Here is a 23258-nt window from a genome sequence, read left to right on the forward strand (position 1 = left end):
TGAATAAAACAGATTGTAAAGTGTTTTATAATAATTTGAATTATATTTTAGAATGGATGAAATAAATTATTTTTAAATTAAATTTGTTATTTTTTATTTGAAATTGAAATTATTTTAAATATTTTTTATATTATTTTTTTTGATAATGTATTAGAATAAAAATATTTTTTTGCAGTCAAATCTTGTTAATTTATTTATTTAAAATCAAAATTTCTCACGTCCAAACCATCTCTATAACTTAACTATCAATAACCACCCATAAATAAAAATTGTTTTATAATTATCAGCACAACAATAACAGACCAAAATATTAAAAGATGAACTATTAAATATCATCGATTACATACCTAAATATTAATATTTTATAATATCTCAAACACTAGTTTAAGTTGTCGTTAAAGTCCATTCCTTTTATATTAGTGCAATTCAGTGTAGTATTTTTAATTAATTCATATTTATTTCCATTTCTATACACAATAATCACTTAATGACTTGCAAATAGGTAATATTATTTTTATAGGTTAAATTTGAATATTTATATTTAAATAATATAATTTATTATATAAAAATATAATATATTTTAATATTATATTATAGCTTTGTATGAGGGGAACACTAAATTTATCTGTGGTTTTGTCATATTGACCTATGTTTTTTAAAATAAATTATGCTTTAAATAGAAACTAAGGTTGATTATAATAAATAAATAAAAATATGCTCTAAAATAATTAGAAGTAAAAAAGAAAAAACTGTGTAACATGTTTAAATTTCATATTTCAATATATTTAAATAAAATATTCGAAGATATATGTTAATGAATTTATGTCGATACCAACTTCATATATATCTGTACATAGAAAAGAATTGTTAAAATAAAGATATTCAATGAGGGTTATCAATAATATATTTTAATACTAATTAATATTGACATATACTTAAAAATATATTAATAATAAAAAACAATTTTAATTTGGGTAGATAAAATGTCTCGATGTACATGTCATGTAAAATATTTTAATTATACTTATGACGTAAGGCGTTTCCTCTAGGAAGAACTCCCATGCCATGCCACTTGTACCTTCGTATGCCATTGATTTGGGTGTTAGATGATAGAAATAATTTGGGTCGTTGGATTAATTCGACTAGTCAGTTATGAAATGGTTCTGTCGGTAAAAAAATGGTTCTGATGACAAGAGAAAGATCGAAACAACCTTGGAATGGATGGCACTGTTTTCTCCCCACATTCAGTTTTCCATTACCTAGTTCTGACGAAAAGAGAAAGATCGAAACAACCCTGGAATGGATGACACTGTTTTCTCCCCCGCATTCAGTTCTGCATTACCTGGTTCTGATGAAAAGAGAAGGATCGAAACAACCCTGGAATGGATGGCATTGTTTTCGCCCCCATATTCAGTTCTACATTATCGTTGCTTGCCTCCTTGTTGGTGGTTGATCACTATTGCTATCCAACTCGAGTGGTTAGAAGGAACTGAGAGAAAGCACTGATAAATGCCTGGGTGGAGAAAAGCAAGCAAAGACCGAGCAAATGGAGGTTAGAGTAGAGGTACTTTGTTACCCAAATACAGGGGCTATGCAGGGACACAAGCCCATCCAAAGGCATGCATAAGGGGAAAATCATCTGAAGTAGAAAGATCATCGTATGTTGTCGATGAATAAAACATCCTTGTGTCCTTTGGTGGAGTTCCAGTCGACCAGAAGGTCCAATGGGCCAACAATATCTTTTTATAATTCTGAATTCGTAACTCCATCTCTTCACTAACTTCTGTTCAATGTGGTCTTTGATTGTTGGTTTCATGTTTTCTGAAATGGTTGTTTTTGATATCAAGTTTACGGTGGACATGGGGGCTTCTACTGTAAGTGGAGAAGAATCATGAAGGCAGAAGATGTATGAGGTAGGGTTGGATTCAATGAAAAATAGGGAGTCCACCACTTTATATGTCGATTTCATTCATGTCATGCAGTTTGACGGTACATTGTAGTAGGCCATCTCAGACGAGTATTTAAGGTCTGTAAAAGAGGGAAAATGTTATTTTTCTCATTTTTCACTTATTTTAGCTTTTCTTTTACCATGGTTTTGGATTTGAATTTGGATTTTTGTTATTTTGTTGTGGTATACCTAGCTTATTTCATTTCATTATCGTGGATCTAGATCTTTTCGTCTTCGTTATGTTGGGTATTCTGGGCTTTTGTTCCCTTATCTTTATTGTTTTGGACATTTTGTTATTTAGAGCATTGTTACCATTACAGATCTGAGCACATCATTTAGGAATTTATTTATTTATTTTAATATTTCTCCTTTAAATTTCTATAATTTTATTTTATATAAATAATATTATGTACTTCTACTGTGTGAGAGTATCATGCTACTTCTTCTCAATTTGGTTGTTTTGTTTCCTTACACTATGGCAGCTGTTATATATATATATATATATATATATATATATATATATATATATATATATATATATATATATATATATATTCAATTATTCACATTTTTTTACCATTTTTTATATTTATATCTAAAATGTTTATTGGTTTTTTACTCATACAATGTGTTGCAAGTTTGAGCCATACCTAAAAAATGCATGCAAAAGATTCGTAATGAAACACATGCCTACATATATAGCAGATGATGATCCCAACAAGGATGTCAATATTTCATTCTACAATATTCATACTTTGAGGAGGTAGATAAAACTCACTGTCGTTTCCCCATTGTCAATGATATTATGTATTAGGTTCTTGTCAAAATAAAAAGTATCTCACCTTAAAAATAAGTCTATCAAGTCACATTTCCCCCAAATTTTATGTACTATGTTCTTGTTAAAATACAAAATATCTTGTCTTGAAAAGAAGTTTTCCTTAAAATTTACCCAAACTTGACCCTTATGTTACTAAAAAGGATGCAGTTGCCATCCCTTCATAGACTACATGCTAATATTGGTGCCATTTTCACATCAAAATAACATTCTCCCTACCTATCCATGCAAATAGAGCATAGTCATGGGATCTTGATTTTCGCAATCTCTTCTTAAAGAAAATAGATGAGCCAAAGATTGGATAGTTATACTTCCCAAATAAAGAATCAATTACCTTCAGTGGCCCTTTCTTTGCGTAGATATTCCAAAGTTCTAGCACATATTTGTGACCTTGGGAAGTGTAGAATGGCCATCGCAGTTACCCGTCAAACGCTCTAGACAGATTTGTGGCAACATCAAGTACCCCAATGATAGCTTACTAACTTACTGGTATATTTATGTTGTGATCATATTTGTAAAAAGATCTATCCAATACCATACCTCCTCAGTAAACAGGCAACTCTACTAGTGGCCAAAATCTTTTGGATTTTTCAATATCTACAATTTGTAGCAACATTATGATAATCCTTCTATTTAGAAAAGTTATCTTGTTATCTTGATGAAAAGGTTGGTTTAGACTTGAGACTACTAGCATTTCAGTGCTTTTAATGCTTTTGAATTCCATGGTCACTCCATTTGTGTGTGTAGAATAGATCTAAAGAAAAGGTGACATGCTTCTTTCATCATTTAGTGAAACACGAGATTGTTTGGATTCTTACAATGGAGGCTTTTCATGTTTACATGCTAAGATATTTAACCATTGCTGAAATTTGGAAACGAGTATCTATAAGTGGGGTTATGACTCGAACTAGTGAGGTTCATCCAGAGATTTTACAGCGAACTTTCAAGTGCTTGGATTGTGGAGGAGTGATAAAAAAATGTGGAGCAGCAATTTAAATACACATAGGTAGTGCAATTCATTGTCCTTTATCTTCGTTGCTATGAATTATTGTTATTTAAATCTAGTTGTCGAATAAGACAATGAGGACCATAAAAGGGAACTTCAAATGGTTTGGAGCCTGCTCCTGAGTCCCAATGTCTGGTTGATAACGTGATAATCGATGCTTATTTAATCCTGATATCTGGAACCTATTTATTTATTACAATAAATCTACTGGTAATGTGCATTTCCATATTAGTTGTTGAAATGTGTATTTGTTCATTATGTCACAATCCCTACATAGTTCATTGAAGATATTCAAAAAGCAAAGACTTTATGTGAAAAGAACTCACATTTCTTTGAATTTCTTATGGAACATTCTGAAATTTTTCCCAGATTTAAATTCTATAGATATTCTATCTGTCTACAATTTCTAACCATGATCTTGCTTTTCAACCCATTATTTGTATGAATGTTACTTGTTCAAATCAAGATATATGGGCTTTTCTTCATCAAGAGATCAATTTTGCAGATTGGAAAAGAGTTTGAATGCAAGAGACATCCAAAGAGATGCCTACTGGTTCTCTTTCACGGTCTTTAAATGTCATTCTCTAACCTAAGATTGTTGAGTAGGCAAGGGTTGGTGACAAGTAAGATTTCTCATCCCGTTAGCTTTTAGCATAAGGTTTTAAATGCTTCATTAACTTCAGTCATGGTTTCTAATTATATTTCCTTTCACCATATCCAAGTGTAAACTATAATCTATTTTATCTAGTGCTTTGGGAAAATTGGGTTCTACATTGTCCTTGGCAGGTGGCAACGGTCATTCAATGCCCTTGCATTTTTCATGATCGAATCTTTATCTTTTAAATCTACAACTAGCACAACCACATTTACTAATGTGGTCGATATATGCCAGTAGGTGTATATGAAGTATAGTTACACCTAATAATTATTAATGTGGTTGATATATGCCGATAAGCTTATATAAACCACATTAATAATTATTAGGTGTATAATGTAAAGATGGCTATTAAAAATTAAAAATTTGTAATTGTTAGTAATGATTTAAGAAATAATATGGTTATTACATTAATATTACACTATATATTAATATAATACTATGTTTTTATATAATATTATATTAATAGTTATATTTCAAACTATAACATAATTAACATATTATTCTAAACCAAGCGATTAATAAACCCAAGGAATTTTTTTTGAAACCCAAGAGATTTAAATTAGAGCCTAGAATTACTATTATAAATCTTGTGAATAATATAGTACGCTAGGAATATGAACCATTAGATTAATAAACCAAAGGGATTGATATCATAAATGCAAGGGACTAATAAACCAAGGGATTATAAACCCATGGGAATAATATGAAACACGAGCAATTAATATTATAAAGTGAAGGAATATAAATTTTAAAATAAATATTAAAGTCTAAGATTAATACTATAAACCTTATGATTAACATTATCAAAATATGCAATTAAGAAACCTAACGGATTTCCTTAGGATTAATATTAAATCATAGGAACATAAACCCTAAGTTTAATAAACCCAAAGGATTATAAACTTAAGGGATTAATATTATAAACCATAGGTTTATTATTAAACCCTAATAGTAATATTACAAACCCAAGGGATTAATAAACTGATGGGGCCAGCCCACGTGGTCCCGCCTCTGGTAGGCTGAGGTGTAAACAATCCGCGGTGAACGTAATAATGTGATGGGTCTGTTGGTTGATTGTGTGGTTTAATTCGGGATCGGTGCCGTATGGATTCATTTTAATGAGGGTAGTACCTTAACCCTCCGTCCGTTTAACAGCTGTCCGCCTCGGAATTCCGCAAGACTGTATGGGGTTTAGGGTTCTCGACCCTTCGCGCCCTCCTCACTTTTGCTGTTTCACTTAGTGTTTTTCTTTCTTCGCTCTGCGAGCTCTGTGACCTACGGTCGATGCTTCTGGGTGCGGTTTCCTGTCGTTTGGTTATTCAATCCACTGTTCCGACGCCCGGTTGCCCTCTCAACTCTAGTCGTTGCTATGTGCCCGACACAGCCCTGTTCTTCCGGCGTTTTATGCTTGTTCTGGTAAGGTTGGATGGCGTTGCTTCTCGGCTTGCATGTCAAATATTGTTATGGTTTGAGCTTTCGTCGTTTTAACTCCTTAGAGGGTTCCCGTCTCTGCATATATTATTGGTACTCTGTGTATGATTCGGTTTTTTTTTCCTCTGTTGACAATGGTTACTCCTGAAACTATCGTGTGCTTCCGGTACCGGTTCGGTTCCTCTTCACAGTCCTCGGTGGTTCGATGGCGGCGTCCTCAGTTGGAAACTCCGCACGCGAACATGGTAAGTTCCGAGTTCTATGCTGGATTCTTTTATAATCTTCTTTTCCTGTTACTAATGTTATGGCTCCTTCGTGAGCAGGAGTCCTCTTGGGTTGGCCGGAGGTTTTGGTTCCGTGAACAGGTAAGCTCTGTCTCTGTCTCGTCTGCTCTCCCTTTTGCTGAGGTTCTCTTGTCTTTCTTTTACCGAGTTGTAGTGCCGCCTTGACTAATCTTTCCTGCGCATGTTCTTGCAGGTGGGGCTGTTCATGGTTACCGTTGTCACGCTTCCGACAGTTCGCAAACACGGGTAGTTCTTTCCTTTTGGTGTTTGGTAACTGGTCTTAGGGTGTTTCGACTTCAAATGTTGGACTTGTTTGCTGGCTTTAGACTGTTCTTCACATATGTTGGCCCTTCGTTGTTTTCTGGTTGTGATTGTAATATTGAATCTCGGTGCGAGTCGGTTCTTGTTCACGGTAGGGTTAGTGACTTGTCTGTGGTCCTAAATTGACTCTCTAATGCAGACAGTATGTAAATAAAACTTGTATCGGGGGTCTATATATATATATGCTTGACCGACTGTGCGGCGTATTCATATGAATTGTTAATTTGGAAAACGACAAGGCCTGTGTTGTGTTTTCACATACCTGTGATTCTGGTTGTATGAATTCTGTTACAGTTTTTCCTCTAGTGCGTTATTCCTCTTCTGAGCACGACACCTGTAGCACACTTACTCAACAGTCTTGCATATTACTCTTATTTGCACGAATACACAGCTTTTGAACACAATATATATATATATATATATATATATATATATATATATATATATATATATATATAAATATATGCACAGAACGTTTGTTTTTTTATTATCTCTGCTCTGTTTGCTTACACGAAGTTGAACCCCGACAATGGTTCATTCCACCCTTTTTGTAATTCTGTCTACAAAACAATTTTCTTTTGGTAACTGTTATCAGTTATATCGTTAGTCTCAACAGTTGTTCCTTATGCGGTTTTGCTACAATTAATTGATACATTCTATTTTTCTTTGTATTTCTCAATTGCAATATGGTTGTTTGTAAAGCACAGAAATGCTACCTAATCACTATTGTTCCTAATTAAAATTAAAAACTATAACAGTATTGTTTTTCCTTGTTTTTGGCAATTTAAAGAGTACATTAAAATAGATGATAATAATAAATTAAAAAAAACAAAGATAGTTCTACTGTCCATCCAACGAACCGTGTCCTCTGTCCTTTTCGGAAACCACTGCCCCGTTAACCAGATGCTCCTGCATCAGGCTCCCGGGGTAAAAGAAATTCATGGCTCCGTTCCATGAGTTCCTCCACCGAATAGCCAGCCTTTTGTATCTGCGTCGCGTCGAGCCACGAGCTGTCCTCCATTGGACGGTCTCTCCACTTGACGAGGTAATGCAGATATTCCTTCCTGCGCGTCTTCTTGGCTACCTGGGTGCTGAGGATTCCTTCAATTTCATGGGTCCGGGCCGAAGGTAACTGTTTCTTCCAAGAACTGCTTTCTAACTGGGTGTCCCGTTCTGGCTGTACCGCACTATCATCTTCTGCCTGGGCGTGATATGGGAACAGGTCTGCCACGTTGAATATAGGTGATATGCCTATGTCAGGTGGCAGCTGAATCTCATAAGCGTTGGCTGAAAACTTCCGCAGGATCTTGCATGGACCAATTTTCTTGTATTTCAACTTGTTATATGTGCCCTTAGGAAACCGTTCCCGGCGCAGATGCGCAAGGACCTCGTCTCCAACATCAAAATGCACCTCTCGTCGCTTTGTGTCTACTTGCTGTTTGTATTTCTGTGTGCTGTCCTGCAATCTCAATTTGACTTTTTCATGAAGCTCGCTCATTGCTTCTGCAAAATCTTCCCCATCCGCGCTTCTCCGTTCTAGATTTCCCAAATCTCGCAGTTCATGTATTCCCCGAGGATGCATACCATACAAAATCTGAAATGGGCTAAATCCGGTGCTACGATTGGGCGAATCGTTATAAGCGAATTCTGCCTGGGCAAGAGCTCGATCCCATAATCGTGAATTTTCGCCAGTCAAACTTCGTAATAAATTTCCCAAGCTCCTGTTCACCACTTCCATTTGTCCATCAGTCTGCGGATGATACGCAGAGCTGAAATTCAATTGCGTGCCCAACGTTTTCCACAGGGTGCGCCAAAAATGTCCTGTGAACTTTACATCCCTGTCTGAAACAATAGTCCTGGGTAAGCCATGTAATCTAACAACTTCTGTGAAAAACAGGTGTGCCACGTACGTGGCGTCACTAGTTTTTCGGCAAGGAATGAAATGAGCCATCTTTGAAAATTTGTCTACCACCACCATCACTGAATCATATCCCCGCTGCGTTCTAGGCAGTCCTAGGACAAAGTCAATGCTGACTGAATCCCACGGCCTGCTTGGAACAGGTAGGGGTGTGTAAAGTCCAGTATTTTGACTGTGTCCTTTCGACAGTTGGCAGACTTTACACCTGGTTACATATCTCTGCACATCCCTGCTCATTTTAGGCCAATAATAAAAATGCCCGAGCTGCTCCAAAGTTTTGTTGATGCCAAAATGTCCCGCTAGTCCACCACTATGTTTTTCTCGTACTAGATTCTCCCTCATCGAACAGTCCGGAATACATAGCTGCCCACCTCGAAACAATAATCCTTCCTGTAAATTATAGTCTAGCCATGGGCTTGTGTTCCTCAATACGGGATTTTGGCAGGCTTCAAAAGCTTCCTTGAAATCCGTGTCCATCTGGTACAAATCCTTCAGATATTCGAATCCCATCACCTGTATGCTACTTTCCTGTAAGAGCAAGGCTCTTCGGCTTAAAGCATCCGCCACTTTGTTGGCTTGCCCACTTATGTGTTTTAGCACAAAAGTAAAACTCTGCAAGTATTCTACCCACTTGGCATGCTTATGGTTTAACTTGTGCTGCTGCATTACATATTGTAATGCCGAATTATCGGAAAACAAGACGAACTCATTGCCCAGTAGGTAGTGTCTCCAATGTTTTAAAGCTTGGACCACTGCATAAAATTCCTTGTCATATGAGGAATACTTCTGCCGACTCTCATTTAGTTTTTCACTAAAAAATGCCACTGGTCTGTCCTCTTGACTGAGCACAGCGCCAATAGCTGTTCCACTTGCATCACATCGAACCTGAAAAGGTTTATTAAAATCGGGCAGCCTCAAGATCGGCCTCTCCGTTATCTTCCGTTTCAAAAGTTGAAAACTGTTTTCTGCTGCCTTGGTCCAACAAAAAGGTTGGCTGGCCTTTTTGATGGTCTCTAACATTGGTGCGCAGATTTCACTGAAATTTTTAATAAATTTTCGATAAAAACTTGCTAGACCGTGAAAACTACGTACCTCAAATAAACTCTTTGGTGACGGCCAACTTATAATTGCTGCAATCTTTTCTGGGTCCATCTTCAATTCATTTTCTGCAACTACAAATCCCAGATAGACCAGCTCCTTCTGCAGGAAAGTGCATTTCTTCAAATTTATTAGCAGCTTGTTCTGCTGCAACTTCTCGAACACCTTTCGAACATGCTGAAGATGCTCTCTTTTCGTTCTGCTGAAAATTAAAATGTCGTCAAGATAAACTATCACGAACTTACCAATAAATTCTTTTAACATCTCATTCATCAGCCTCATAAAAGTACTAGGAGCATTACTCAATCCAAATGGCATGACCAGCCATTCATACAGCCCTTCATTGGTCTTGAAAGTTGTTTTCCATTCATCTCCTTCCCTAATTCTGATCTGATGATAACCACTCTTCAGATCGATCTTTGTAAAATAAGCTGCTCCACTAAGACAATCCATCATGTCGTCCATCCTGGGTAAGGGAAATCTGTATCGAATCATGATTTTGTTAATGGCCCGCGAATCTGTACACATTTGCCATTCTCCACCCTTCTTAGGTGCAAGTACTGTTGGTACTGCACAGGGGCTCAAGCTTTCTCTGATCAGTCCCTTATCTAGCAACTGCTGCACTTGTTTGCGAACTTCTTCGTTGTCCTTCGGACTCATCCTGTACACTGCCTTGTTTGGCAAGCTTGCTCCTGGTATGAAATCAATGTGATGGCTGATACTCCTTTTGGGAGGCAATTTATCAGGTAACTCATCAACCACAATATCTTGGAATTCTTCCAACAGCTCCTGAATTTCTTTAGGCAGTTCTGATTTTTCTGTGTTCAGCAACATCGGCTTCATCCTCCTCACAATTGCATAATTGACCTCATTTTCCTCAACCTGCTTCACAAACTATTTTCCTCCAATTAATAACACCTTTGTTCCGCTCGGTTCCACTGCATCCTCCTCTTTGATGGGTACAAGCATGTGTTTGATCCCATCCTTTGTAAATTTATAGTAATTTGTCTTCCCATCGTGTGTCACTTTCCGATCATATTGCCACGGTCTTCCCATCAGTATATGGCACACGTCCATTGGCATAATATCACAGACCACCGTGTCGTGGTATTTGCCAATGCGAAATTCAACTTCACACTATTCATCTACTAATAGCTGGTGGCCTTTCTGTAGCCACGACACCCTGTATGGTGTAGGGTGTTTGAGTCGCTTCAGTCCCAGCTTTTCCACCATTTCAGTGGCAACCAAATTGTCTATACTTCCGCTGTCTATTATCAATTTACAACACTTTCCATGTGATTTACAAACTGTCCGGAACAGTGCTTTTCGCTGGGTCTGTTCAGCCACCTCCTTGGCTGGTTTCAACAGTACTTTATTTAAAATCAAAGCTTCCCCTGTTTCTACCATGTTTTCTACTTCCCGGGGTTGTGCTTCAGCTTCCTCAGGCTGCACAACAAGTGTTCCCCTCTGGTCAGTCTGTTCCACCTCCGGGCATTCGAAGGATCTGTGCCCCCACTTATGGCACCTATAGCACTAGACATTAGTCCCTCTTCCATGGCCATTTCCTCATCCTCGCTGATATGACTGACCTCCTCTGGTGCCTTCTCCTTTCTCTACTGCCCCTGAAGCTCTGGAACTGCTACCTTCCTCACTGTTCGCGGCAGTTCTCCCTCTGCCATAGGACTGTCCTCGTCCTCTGCCATTTCCTCTTCCTCTCCTGTTGTTCTGTTTTCTGTTGATTTTCTCTTCAGCCTTTATAGCACTCTGAAAGGCTTCTTCAATATTCTGGGGAGAGAGAATACTGATTTCGTCCAATATTTCCATCCTCAAGCCATTCACATACCTCGTTGTTTTTTCTGGAGTGTCGTCCTTATAACCAACACGTAAATTTACTCGATAAAACTCTTCTGTGTACTCTTTGACAGTCATACCTTTCTGCCTTAAATTCTGTACTCGCCGATAAAGTTCAACCTGGTAGTCTTTCGGCAGGAATCTGCCCTTCAGTTTTGCCACCATCCTTGGCCATTTTCGTATCGGCAGTTTGTTCATTCGCTTTCTGTCCGCTTGGACGCTATCCCACCATAAGAGGGCGTGCCCTTTTAATTTAGTTGCAGCGAATCTAACTCTTTTATCCTCACTGACTTCCTCATTTTCAAAATACTTATCTAATTCGCTTATCCAGTCCAGCAGGACATCTGCGGACAGACTGCCATCATAGTTGGAAATCTTTGTTTTGGGTTTGCTGCTGGCTAATAAAACTGATCGCAGCAGCCTCAACTCCGGGGCTTCTTCGTCTGACCCGTCTGTAGCAGTTACTGCTTCCTCCTCACTGTCATCCCCAAGTTTCGGGTCTCTTCGCCTGCCCGCCTCCACTGCTTCCAAACGAGCTGTAAGAACTCTGATCTGTTCTCTCAATCCTTCATCTGCTCCTCTGCGTACACCTCTCCCACGTCCACATCTTGGCGCTTCCATCTTCCTCAAAACGCTGCTCTGATACCACTTGATGGGGCCAGCCCACGTGGTCCCGCCTCTGGTAAGCTGAGGTGTAAACAATCCACGGTGAACGTAATAATGTGATGGGTCTGTTGGTTGATTGTGTGGTTTAATTCGGGATCGGTGCCGTATGGATTCGTTTTAATGAGGGTAGTACCTTAACCCTCCGTCCGTTTAACAGCTGTCCGCCTCGGAAATCCGCAAGATTGTATGGGGTTTAGGGTTCTCGACCCTTCGCGCCCTCCTCACTTTTGCTGTTTCAGTTAGTGTTTTTCTTCCTTCGCTCTACGAGCTCTGTGACCTACGGTCGATGCTTCTGGGTGCGGTTTCCTGTCGTTTGGTTATTCAATCCACTGTTCCGACGCCTGGTTGCCCTCTCAACTCTAGTCGTTGCTATGTGCCCGACACAGCCTGTTCTTCCGACGTCTTATGCTTGTTCTGGTAAGGTTTGAACGCGTTGCTTCTCAGCTTGCATGTCAAATATTGTTATGGTTTGAGCTTTCGTCGTTTTAACTCCTTAGAGGGTTTCCATCTCTGCATATATTATTGGTATTCTGTGTATGATTCGGTTTTTTTTCCTCTGTTGACAATGGTTACTCCTGAAACTACCGTGTGCTTCCGGCACCGGTTCGGCTCCTCTTCACGGTCCTCAGTGGCTCGATGGCGGCGTCCTCAGTTGGAAACTCTGCACGCGAACATGGTAAGTTCCGAGTTCTATGCTGGATTCTTTTATAATCTTCTTTTCCTGTTACTAATGTTATGGCTCCTTCGTGAGCAGGAGTCCTCTTGGGTTGGCCGGAGGTTTTGGTTCCGTGAACAGGTAAGCTCTGTCTCTGTCTCGTCTGCTCTCCCTTTTGCAGAGGTTCTCTTTGTCTTTCTTTTACCGAGCTGTAGTGCCGCCTTGACTAATCTTTCCTGCGCATGTTCTTGCAGGTGGGGTTGTTCATGGTTACCGTTGTCACGCTTCCGACAGTTCGCAAACACGGGTAGTTCTTTCCTCTTGGTGTTTGGTAACTGGTCTTAGGGTGTTTCGACTTCAAATGTTGGACTTGTTTGCTGGCTTTAGACTGTTCTTCACATATGTTGGCCCTTCGTTGTTTTCTGGTTGTGATTGTAATACTGAATCTTGGTGCGAGTCGGTTCTTGTTCACGGTAGGGTTAGTGACTTGTCTGTGGTCCTAAATTGACTCTCTAATGCAGACAGTATGTAAATAAAACTTGTATCAGGGTTCTATATATATATATGCTTGACCGACTGTGCGGCGTATTCATATGAATTGTTAATTTGGAAAACGACAAGGCCTGTGTTGTGTTTTCACATACCTGTGATTCTGGTTGTATGAATTCTGTTACAGTTTTTCCTCTAGTTCGTTATTCCTCTTCTGAGCACGACACCTGTAGCACACTTACTCAACAGTCTTGCATATTACTCTTATTTGCACGAATACACAGCTTTTGAACACAATATATATATATATATATATATCTATATCTATATATATATATATATATATATATATATATATATATATATATATATATATATATATATATATATATATGCACAGAACGTTTGTTTTCTTATTATCTCTGCTCTGTTTGCTTACACGAAGTCGAACCCCGACAATGGTTCGTTTCACCCTTTTTGTAATTCTGTCTACAAAACAGTTTTCTTTTGGTAACTGTTGTCAGTTATATCGTTAGTCTCAACAGTTGTTCCTTATGCGGTTTTCTACAGTTAATTGATACATTCTGTTTTTCTTTGTATTTCTCAACCGCAATATGGTTGTTTGTAAAGCACAGAAATGCTACCTAATCACTACTGTTCCTAATTAAAATTAAAAACTATAACAGTATTGTTTTTCCTTGTTTTTGGCAATTTAAAGAGTACATTAAAATAGATAATAATAATAAATAAAAAAAAACAAAGACAGTTCTACTGTCCATCCGACGAACCGTGTCCTCTGTCCTTTTCGGAAACCACTGCCCTGTTAACCAGATGCTCCTGCATCATAAACTCATTGGATTAATATTAAAAATCTGAGGGATTATAAACCCAAGGCAATAACATTATACCCTAGGATTAATATAAAACCCTAGGAATATAAACCGTATGATTAATATATAAACCTTAGGATTAATGTTATAAACCAAAGGGAATAATATTAGACCATAGGATTAACATTAAACCCTAGGAATATAAACCATATGATTAATATTATAAACCATTTGATTAATATTATAAAACCAAGGGATTAATGCTAAAAACACAAGGGAATAATATTAAACCCAAGGGTTTAATATTATAAATGCAAGCGATATAGACCCTAAGATAAATATTATAAACCTTGAAATAGACATTAACCCTGAAGATTCATATTAATATTAAAAACCAAGGGATTAATATTAAAAACCAAGGGATTATAAACCCAAGGGAATAATGTTAAACCCTAGGATGAATATTAAAACATAGGAATATAAACCCTAAAATTTATAAACCCGAGGGATTAATATTGTAAACCCTAGGCTTAATATTATACCCTACGAATATAAACCGTATGATTAATATTACAAACCCAACGAATTTATATTATAAACCTAATGGATTATAAATCCAAGAGATTTATATTAAACCAAAGGATTAATATTATAAACCCTATATATAATATTATACCTTAGTAATATGAACCTTTATATTAATAAAATCAAGGGAATAACATTAAATCTTCGAATTAATATTAAATCATAAGAACATAAACCCAAAGGATTGATACTATAAACCCAAGGAATTATAAACTTAAGGGATTAATATTAAACCCTAAGATTAATATTATAAACAAGAGGTGTAATATTAAAACCTAGGAATATAAACCCTATGTTTAATATTAGAAACCATAGGATCAATATTATAATACCAAGGGATTAATAAACCCATTAGATTAATATTAAAAACCCAAGGGATTATAAACCAAAGGGAATAACATTAGACCCTAGGATTAATATTAAACCCTAATGATATAAACCCTGAGGTTAATATTATAAACCTTATGATTAATATTATAAACCCAAGAGATTAATACTATAAATCCAAGGAATTAATAAAACTAAGGGATTAATATTATAAACTCAATGGATTATAAACTAAGAGGGATAGTTTTAAATCCAAGGGATTAATATTATAAACCTAAGGGATTGATACACCCAGAGGATTAATATTGAAAACCCAATGGATTGATAAAACCAAGGGATTAGGAGTAAACCCAAAGATTAATATTATAAATCCTAATACTACAAATTATAAACCCAATATTAAACTTTAATATTAAAAGGCCTTAATATTATAAACCTTGTATTAAATCCAAGTTTTTTAATATAACAATGCACATTGAATAAGTTATAATGTAATATAACATTGTGACAATGATTGTTAGACTTAATATTATAAACCTAAGGGAATAACATTAGACTCTAAGATTAACATTAAACCGTAGGAATATAAACCATATGTTTAATATTATAAACCTTTACAAATCGTATGATTAATATTATAAAGCCAAGGGATTAATACTAAAAACCCAAGGGATATAGACTCTAAGATATATATAATAAAACTTAAAATTAACATTAAACCTGAAGATTCATATCATGAACCTTACGATTAATGTTATAAACTCAATGGATTAATAAACCTAAGGGATTAATATTAAAAACCAAGGGATTATAAACCCAAGGGAATAACATTAAACCCTAGGATGGATATTAAAACATAGGAATATAGACCCTAAAATTAATAAACCCAAGGGATTAATATTTTAAACCCTAGCATTAATATTATACCCTAAGAATATAAACCCTATGAAAAATATTATAAACCGAGGGAATTTATATTATAAACCCAATGGATTATAAGTCCAAGGGATTTATATTAAGTCATAGGATTAATATTATAAACAATATCAATAATAGTATACCCTAGGAATATGAACGCTTAGATTAATAAACCCAAGGGATTGATATTATAAACCCAAGGAACTAATGAAAACAAGGGATTAATACTAAAAACAAAAAACCCAAAGGATTAATATTGTAAACCTAAGGTATATAAACCCTAAGATAAATATTATAAACCCTAAAACAAACATGGTTGACCATAGTCAGTTTTCATATTGAGACCACATTTGTCACAATGCGACGTTGGACCATGGTTGACCATGATTGATTTTCATACTTAGATCATCTTTGTCACAATGTGACATTGGACCATGGTTGAGCATGGTTGAGCATGATTGACCTTGGTGGACGATGGCTGATTTTGATATTAACAATCTTTGTCACAATGCAACGTTCGATCGTGGTTTAGCATGGATGACCATGGTTGACCATGAATGAACGTGGTTGATCATGGATGACCATGGTTGCGAAAATGTGATGGTGGACCATGAGAAAATATTTATCATAACATGATCATGGCTATTGATTATTATCGACCATGATTGACCATTGTTGGCAATGGTTGATTTTCATATTGAGACAAAAATTGTCACAATGTGACGTTCGACCATTATTGACCATGATTGGTTTTCATTTTGAGATAATATTTGTCAAAATGCGACATTTGACCATGATTGAAGATGGTTGACCATGATTGATTTTCATATTGAGATAATCTTCATTACAATGTGATGTTGGACCATGGTTGACCCTAAATGACCATGGTTTACCATGGTTGACAATGGTTGAACATGGTTTATTTTCTTATTGTGACAATCTTTGTCACAATGTGAAATTGGACCCTGGTTGATCATGGTTGACCATGATTATATACCGAAGGGATTTATATTAAATCCTAGGATTAATATTATAAACCCTATGAATAATATTACACCCTAGGAATATGAACCCTTAGATTATAAGAATTATTAAATATTATAGACAGTATGATAAAAATAGACACTATGATAAATATTATAAACCCTAAAATAAACATTAAACCCGATGATTCATATCATGAACCTTATGATTAATATTATAAACCTAAGGGCTTGATATTAAAAACCCAAGCGATTATAAACCCAAGGGAATAAAATTAAATCCTAGGATGAATATTAGACCCTAAAATTAATAAACCCAAGGGATTAATATTATAAACTCTAGGATTAATATTAAACCCTAGGAATATAAACCCTATAATTAATATTATGAAACCAAGGAATTTATACTAAAAGCCCGATGGATTATAAACCCAAGGGATTTATATTAAACCCTAGGATTAATAAACTTAAGGGATTGATGTTATAAACCCAAGGCACTAATAAAAATAAGGGATTATTTCTAAAAACCCAAAAACCCAAAGGATTAATATTATAAAATCAAGGTGTATAAACCTTAAGATAAATATTATAAGCCATATAAAAAACACGGTTGGCCATGGTTGACCATGGTTGATTTTCATATTGAGACAATATTTGTCACAATGTGACATTGGACTATGGTTGGCCATGATTTATTTTCATATTGTTGGAATCTTTGTCATAATGTTACATTGGACCATGGTTGCTGATGGATGATTTTCACACTGACAATATTTGTCACAATGTGGCGTTGGACCATGGTCAACCATGGTTGTGAAAATGTGGTGTTGGACCATGAGACGATCTTTGCCACAATGTGGCCATGGCTATTGACTATCCTTGACCATCATTGACCATAGTTGACCATGGTTTATTTTCATATTGAGAAAATATTTGTCACAATGCGATGTTCGACCATGGTTGGTAATGGTTAGCCATGGTTGGGCATAGTTGATGATGGTTGACCATGGTTGATTTTCGTATTGATACAATATTTTTCACAATGTAATGTTGCACCATGGTTGACTATGATTTTCCGTGATCGATTTTCATATGTACCATGATTAACTGTGATTGATTTTCATTTTGAGACAATCTTTGTCACAATGCGACATTTGACTATGGTTGACCATGATTGAAGATTGTTGACCATAGTTGATTTTCATATTGAGACAATATTTGTTACAATGTGATGTTGGACCATGGTCGACCATGAATGACCATGGTTGACGATGGTTGAACATCATAGATTTTCATATTGAGACAAGCTTTGTCACAATGTGACATTGGACCCTTGTTGACCATGGTTGACCATGATTATAAGCTGAAGGGATTTAGATTAAACCACATGATTAATATTATAAACCTTATGAATAGTATTCTACCCTAGGAATATGAACTCTTAGATTAATAAACCCAAGGGATTGATATTATAAACCAAAGGGACTAATAAAAGCAAGGGATTAACACTAAAAACCCCTGGGATTATAAACCCAAGAGAATAATATTAAACCCAAGGATTTAATATTATAAAACCAATGTATATAAACCTTGTGATAAATATTACAACACCTAAAATAAACATGATTGGTCATCGTTGACCATGGCTGATTTTCATATTGACACAATATTATAAACCTAGTAGATTATAACCCAAGAGATTTAAATTGAACCCTAAGATTAATATTATAAATCTTGTGAATAATATTATATCCTAGGAACATGAAACCTTATATTAGTTAATGCAAGGGATTTATATCATAAATGCAAGGGACTGATAAACCCAACAGATTATAAACCCATAGGAATTAATATTATAAATTGAAGGGATATAAATGCTAAAATAAACATTGAACCCTAAGATTCATATTATAAACTTTAGGCTTAAAATTATAAATGTATGCAATTAATAAACCCAAGGGATTAATATTAAAAACCCAAGGGAATAACATTAAACCTTAGGATTAATATTAAATCCTAGGAACATAAACCCTAAGATTAATAAACCTAAAGGATTAATACTATAAACCCAAGGGATTATAAACTTAAGATATTAATATCTAATCGTAAGGTTATTAATATAAACCATAAGCTTAACATTAAGCCCATGAAATATAAACCCTATGATTAATATTAGAAACCTTAGGATCGATATTGTAAACCAAAGCGATTAATAAATCCATTGGAGTAATATTACCATGATTGATTTTCATATTGAGACGATCTTTGTTACAATGTGACACTGGACCATGGTTTACCATGAATGACCATGGTTGATGATGGTTGATGATGGTTGAACGTGGTTGATTTTCATATTGAGACAATTTTTGTCACAATGTGACATTGGAAACTCGTTTGACCATGATTGAGCATGATTGACCATGGTTGACCATGATTCACCATGATTGATTTCCATTTTGAGACAATATTTGTCACAATACGACATTTGTCCATGGTTGACTATGATTGAAGATGGTTGACCATGGTTGATTTTCATATTGAGACAATATTTGTTATAATGTGACATTGGATCATGGTTGACAATGAATGACCATGGTTGAAGATGGTTGATGATGGTTGAACATGCTTGATTTTCATGTCGAGACATGTGACGTTCGACAATGGTTGCCCATGGTTAACCATGATTATAAACCCAAAGGATTGATATTATAAACCCAAGGTATTAATACTAAAAACCCAAGGGATTATAAACGCAAGGGAATAATATTAAACCTAAGGGTTTAATATTATAAACCCAAGGTACATAAACCCTAAGATAAATATTATAAACCCTAAAATAAATATGGTTGACCATCATTGACCATGGTTGATTTTCATATTGACACAATCTTTGTCACTAATACGACGTTGGACCATGGTTGACCATGATTGATTTTCATATTGAGATAATCTTTGTCACAATGCAACATTAGACCATGGTTGACCATGGTTGATTTTCATATCAAGACAATCTTTGTCACAATGCAACATTGGACCATGGTTGACCATGGTTGCTTTTCATATTGAGACAATCTTCATCAAAATACGACGTTGGTTGACCATGGTTGACCATGGTTGATGATGGTTGATCATGGTCAATGATAGTTGACCATGGTTGAACATGGTCGACGATGGTTGAGCATGGTTGATTTTCATATTGAGACAATCTTTGTCACAATGTAACGTTGGACCATAGTTGACCATGATTGACTATGGTTGATTTTCATATTAACCATGATTTTCTATGGTTTATTTTTATATTGAGACAATCTTTATCACAATCTGACATTTATATAGATATTTTAAACCCTAAATTAAACATGGTTGACCATGATTGACCATTGTTGTGGGGAAAAATGCCTATGCAGGACGATCCTATCCACCTAAGGTGTGACAGTGCCTTAGCAACAAACAGAGACAGCTATTCTAGTATTCTTCCTTTATGAATTAAGAATGAAGAGAGATAGATGGACTAACCGGTGTCTTCCGTTTGTCCCTCGATCCGGTCTCTCTTCTCTTTGAGGGTTCCCAGCTACTTGCCTTCTCACTCGCCCAGCTTCAAGAGGTTTCTGCAAGATCACAAGAAGAGAACACTACACAAGACATGGATTCATATTCATAACTAGTTCAGGATTAGAAATAAACTAAACATACTAATGCAATCATACATCAAAGATACATCAGTATATAGGAGAAACCAAGATAGCTTTATTGATGAATAACAAGGTTCAGGAAGAGATACAACCCAGAGGGCTCCAATCCAGCATCTCCTTCCCAGCAAATGGAATTCCTATCTTCACCCCCTTCAAAGCATTAAGCACCCAATGATTCAAATCTCAAACCAACAGCAATTCTTTGCAATAACAAAATTCCAGCCTCTAGATCTCATGGAGGAGAGATCCATATATAGATGTTTGGAGAGAGGATGAGTCAGCTTGAAATCTGACTAGTGTCCTCTCCCTCTGTCAGTTCTTGATTCCACTTGGAGGTTCTTGCTTCCACTTGGAGATTAAGAGCCTCTTACTCATCACCAGTCGAATTCACTGAGGCAAGTGTCATTGAGGAAGATTCTGGAAGCTTCCTGGGTCTTGACACCTCTTGGAATGAACTTGCCATTTGGCAATTCTCACTCAACGCACCCTGGTAGTGGTTCTACCTGCGTTGCAGTGCAGGTAGCCAGTGTTGGCTTTGACATTCAGCGCAGACAGCTAGTGGAGCCACTGAATTGATCTTGAATTGACTTGTTTTTGAGCAGTTTCTGGTGGAGAACTTCTGTGAATTGCTGTGGTTTGTTAGCCTTGTTCCTCTAGGGGTAGGAACAACATGTTTAGGGACTTTGGATCCCTTAGATTATGGACATTTCATGCTCAATGCTGTAAGGCACAAAAATGTCTATAACAGTTGCCCCCTAAAGTATGAGGCCGTTTATCGGGTGAAATGCTTTATCAGGGGGATCCGAAGTTCATCCAATGCTGGGAGGAGACCTGTAATAAGATACAATACAATACATTATTTTTCATACTGCTTTCATGATCTAGCTGAGGCGGGCATTCCCATGCTCAGCTTTATAAATTCATTTTTCTGTACATATAACAGACAATCGTCTAGTGGTAGACTGATAATTTTGATGAAATTATCATCCTTTAGGTAGGATGATTATCTGCTGCAATGATGTACATGTCAATGTCTTTATTTTTCCTGAATATATATCGCAGCCCGGATGGATGAAACTAGATCCGGGGTCTTCAAACTCGTTCGATCTTCACTCTAAGTACAAGTTGATCCATGTGAGAAATGTTCTGAAGTCGAACATGGAAAGACATCGCTTGATTACCGGTCAATGAGGTAAACCGTTAACAAGAACGAGAGGAATCACCGATAATGATAATGACCCTCAAGGTACTGCAGTACAATTCACGTGGTGTGAATAAAGGACTTGGCGTCGAACACCACACAAAATCTTTAAGTCGAAGGTCATTGATGTATACCTGTCGCCGGAAGTGAGAAACTTGCCATTGAGGCATGCAAGCTTCAAAGTACTGAAGGGGTTGTTCCTAGATCAACTTCTTGGATAATGAGCTGATGTCGACAAGAAGCGATCCGTCAAAGGAGGGCCTTAATGAATCCCACATCAATGACGCGGAATGGAGCTAATGATTTTGATGGAGGTGAAAACGATCTGTGACATATGATTCAGGGTGGCAGTCATGAAAGGATGAAGGATAATGTACGACAGTGGATGGGACACGGTTGACTTTTCTGAACGACTTCTCTTGAACATATGGCGACACTGATGCGATGGATCGGTAGCATTACCCCAAATATGGATGGTATGGCGAGACCATGGATGTGACCGGTGAATGAAACAACCCAACCCGATTGTGGTATGGAGGAAAAGTGTCATGTTCAAGAGCGACTTGCTACCATCAAAGTTTTCTTGAGTTTCTCCCAATTTTTCCCCAGTCATTTCTGACCAGTACCTCTTTATTTTTGTCAAGCTTGAGGAGGATAACATATGCTTGTTCTATAACTTGCCCTTCGGGCAAGCCCATCGCTATGTTTTAACGAGCCTAGCGATAGTGAAACTCGTTCTTGTCTAAAGACAAGTTTGTCGCTATTTAATGCATTTAACGAGTCTAACGACAAGGATAACTCAGTCCTTTTCATTTTTAGAGAGTCTAAAAGGTACATAAAGTTAACTCCAAAAGTCCTTTTTCGTCATCTAATCCCTTAAGTCCGAAAAAGTATAAAACAATACAAAAGGGATGAGTTTTCGATAGTTTTAACGAGCCGAATAAAACAAGCGCTCGATCTTTTTGTGCAATAATCCCTCAGGTCCAAAAAGATTAAAATCTAGAGGAGGGATAGCTCTTCCTGTCCCCTTAACGAGCTGGAAGGCCAAGGACTCGGAAATCTTTTCATATTTTACGAGTCAGATGAAAAGAGCTTAAAGAAGACTCGTCTTTTGAGGAACGAGTGATAAAAAGGGTTAGCAACTGATTACAGGTACAGGCTTGGAATTTTCCAATCACAGCAGTGTCACAAGGATGGCTAGTGAAATCACTCTTTGCAGCTGTTCCTCAAAATGGGTAAACAAACATATGGAGGTGAATGATCGGCCAATGGAAAAGTGGAGGTGACGGTGCAAACATGACCAGGGCTTTAATGGCTGATGATATTACATTCACTGTGGTTATTTACTGGGATAGTTCATTTTTTAACGAGCATAAACGCGGGTGGAAACATTTGCTCGATCTTATGTTTATTTTTTAACAAGCATGAACTATGCGCTAAAACTGCTTGGATCTTGCGTTTGTTTTTTAACGAGCATGAACTGTGTGCTAAAACTGCTCGATTAACCCAGTCATATGATAAGAGTGTCTCATCAATATTCTATCTTTTATGGAGCTTCATCT

The 23258-nt window shown here is 36.6% G+C and overlaps 1 pseudogene; it reads left to right on the top strand.

The window, feature by feature from the left end:
* The first annotated feature begins 1904 nt into the window (after window positions 1-1904).
* LOC149153784 (DNA replication licensing factor MCM6-like) overlaps window positions 1905-23258 on the top strand; it is a 32076-nt pseudogene continuing 10722 nt past the window's right edge.

The sequence above is a fragment of the Pinus tabuliformis genome, chromosome 9, assembly GCF_031772625.1.
Source record: "Pinus tabuliformis cultivar Carrire ecotype Pingquan chromosome 9, CPIR1, whole genome shotgun sequence".
Lineage (NCBI taxonomy): Eukaryota > Viridiplantae > Streptophyta > Pinopsida > Pinales > Pinaceae > Pinus > Pinus tabuliformis.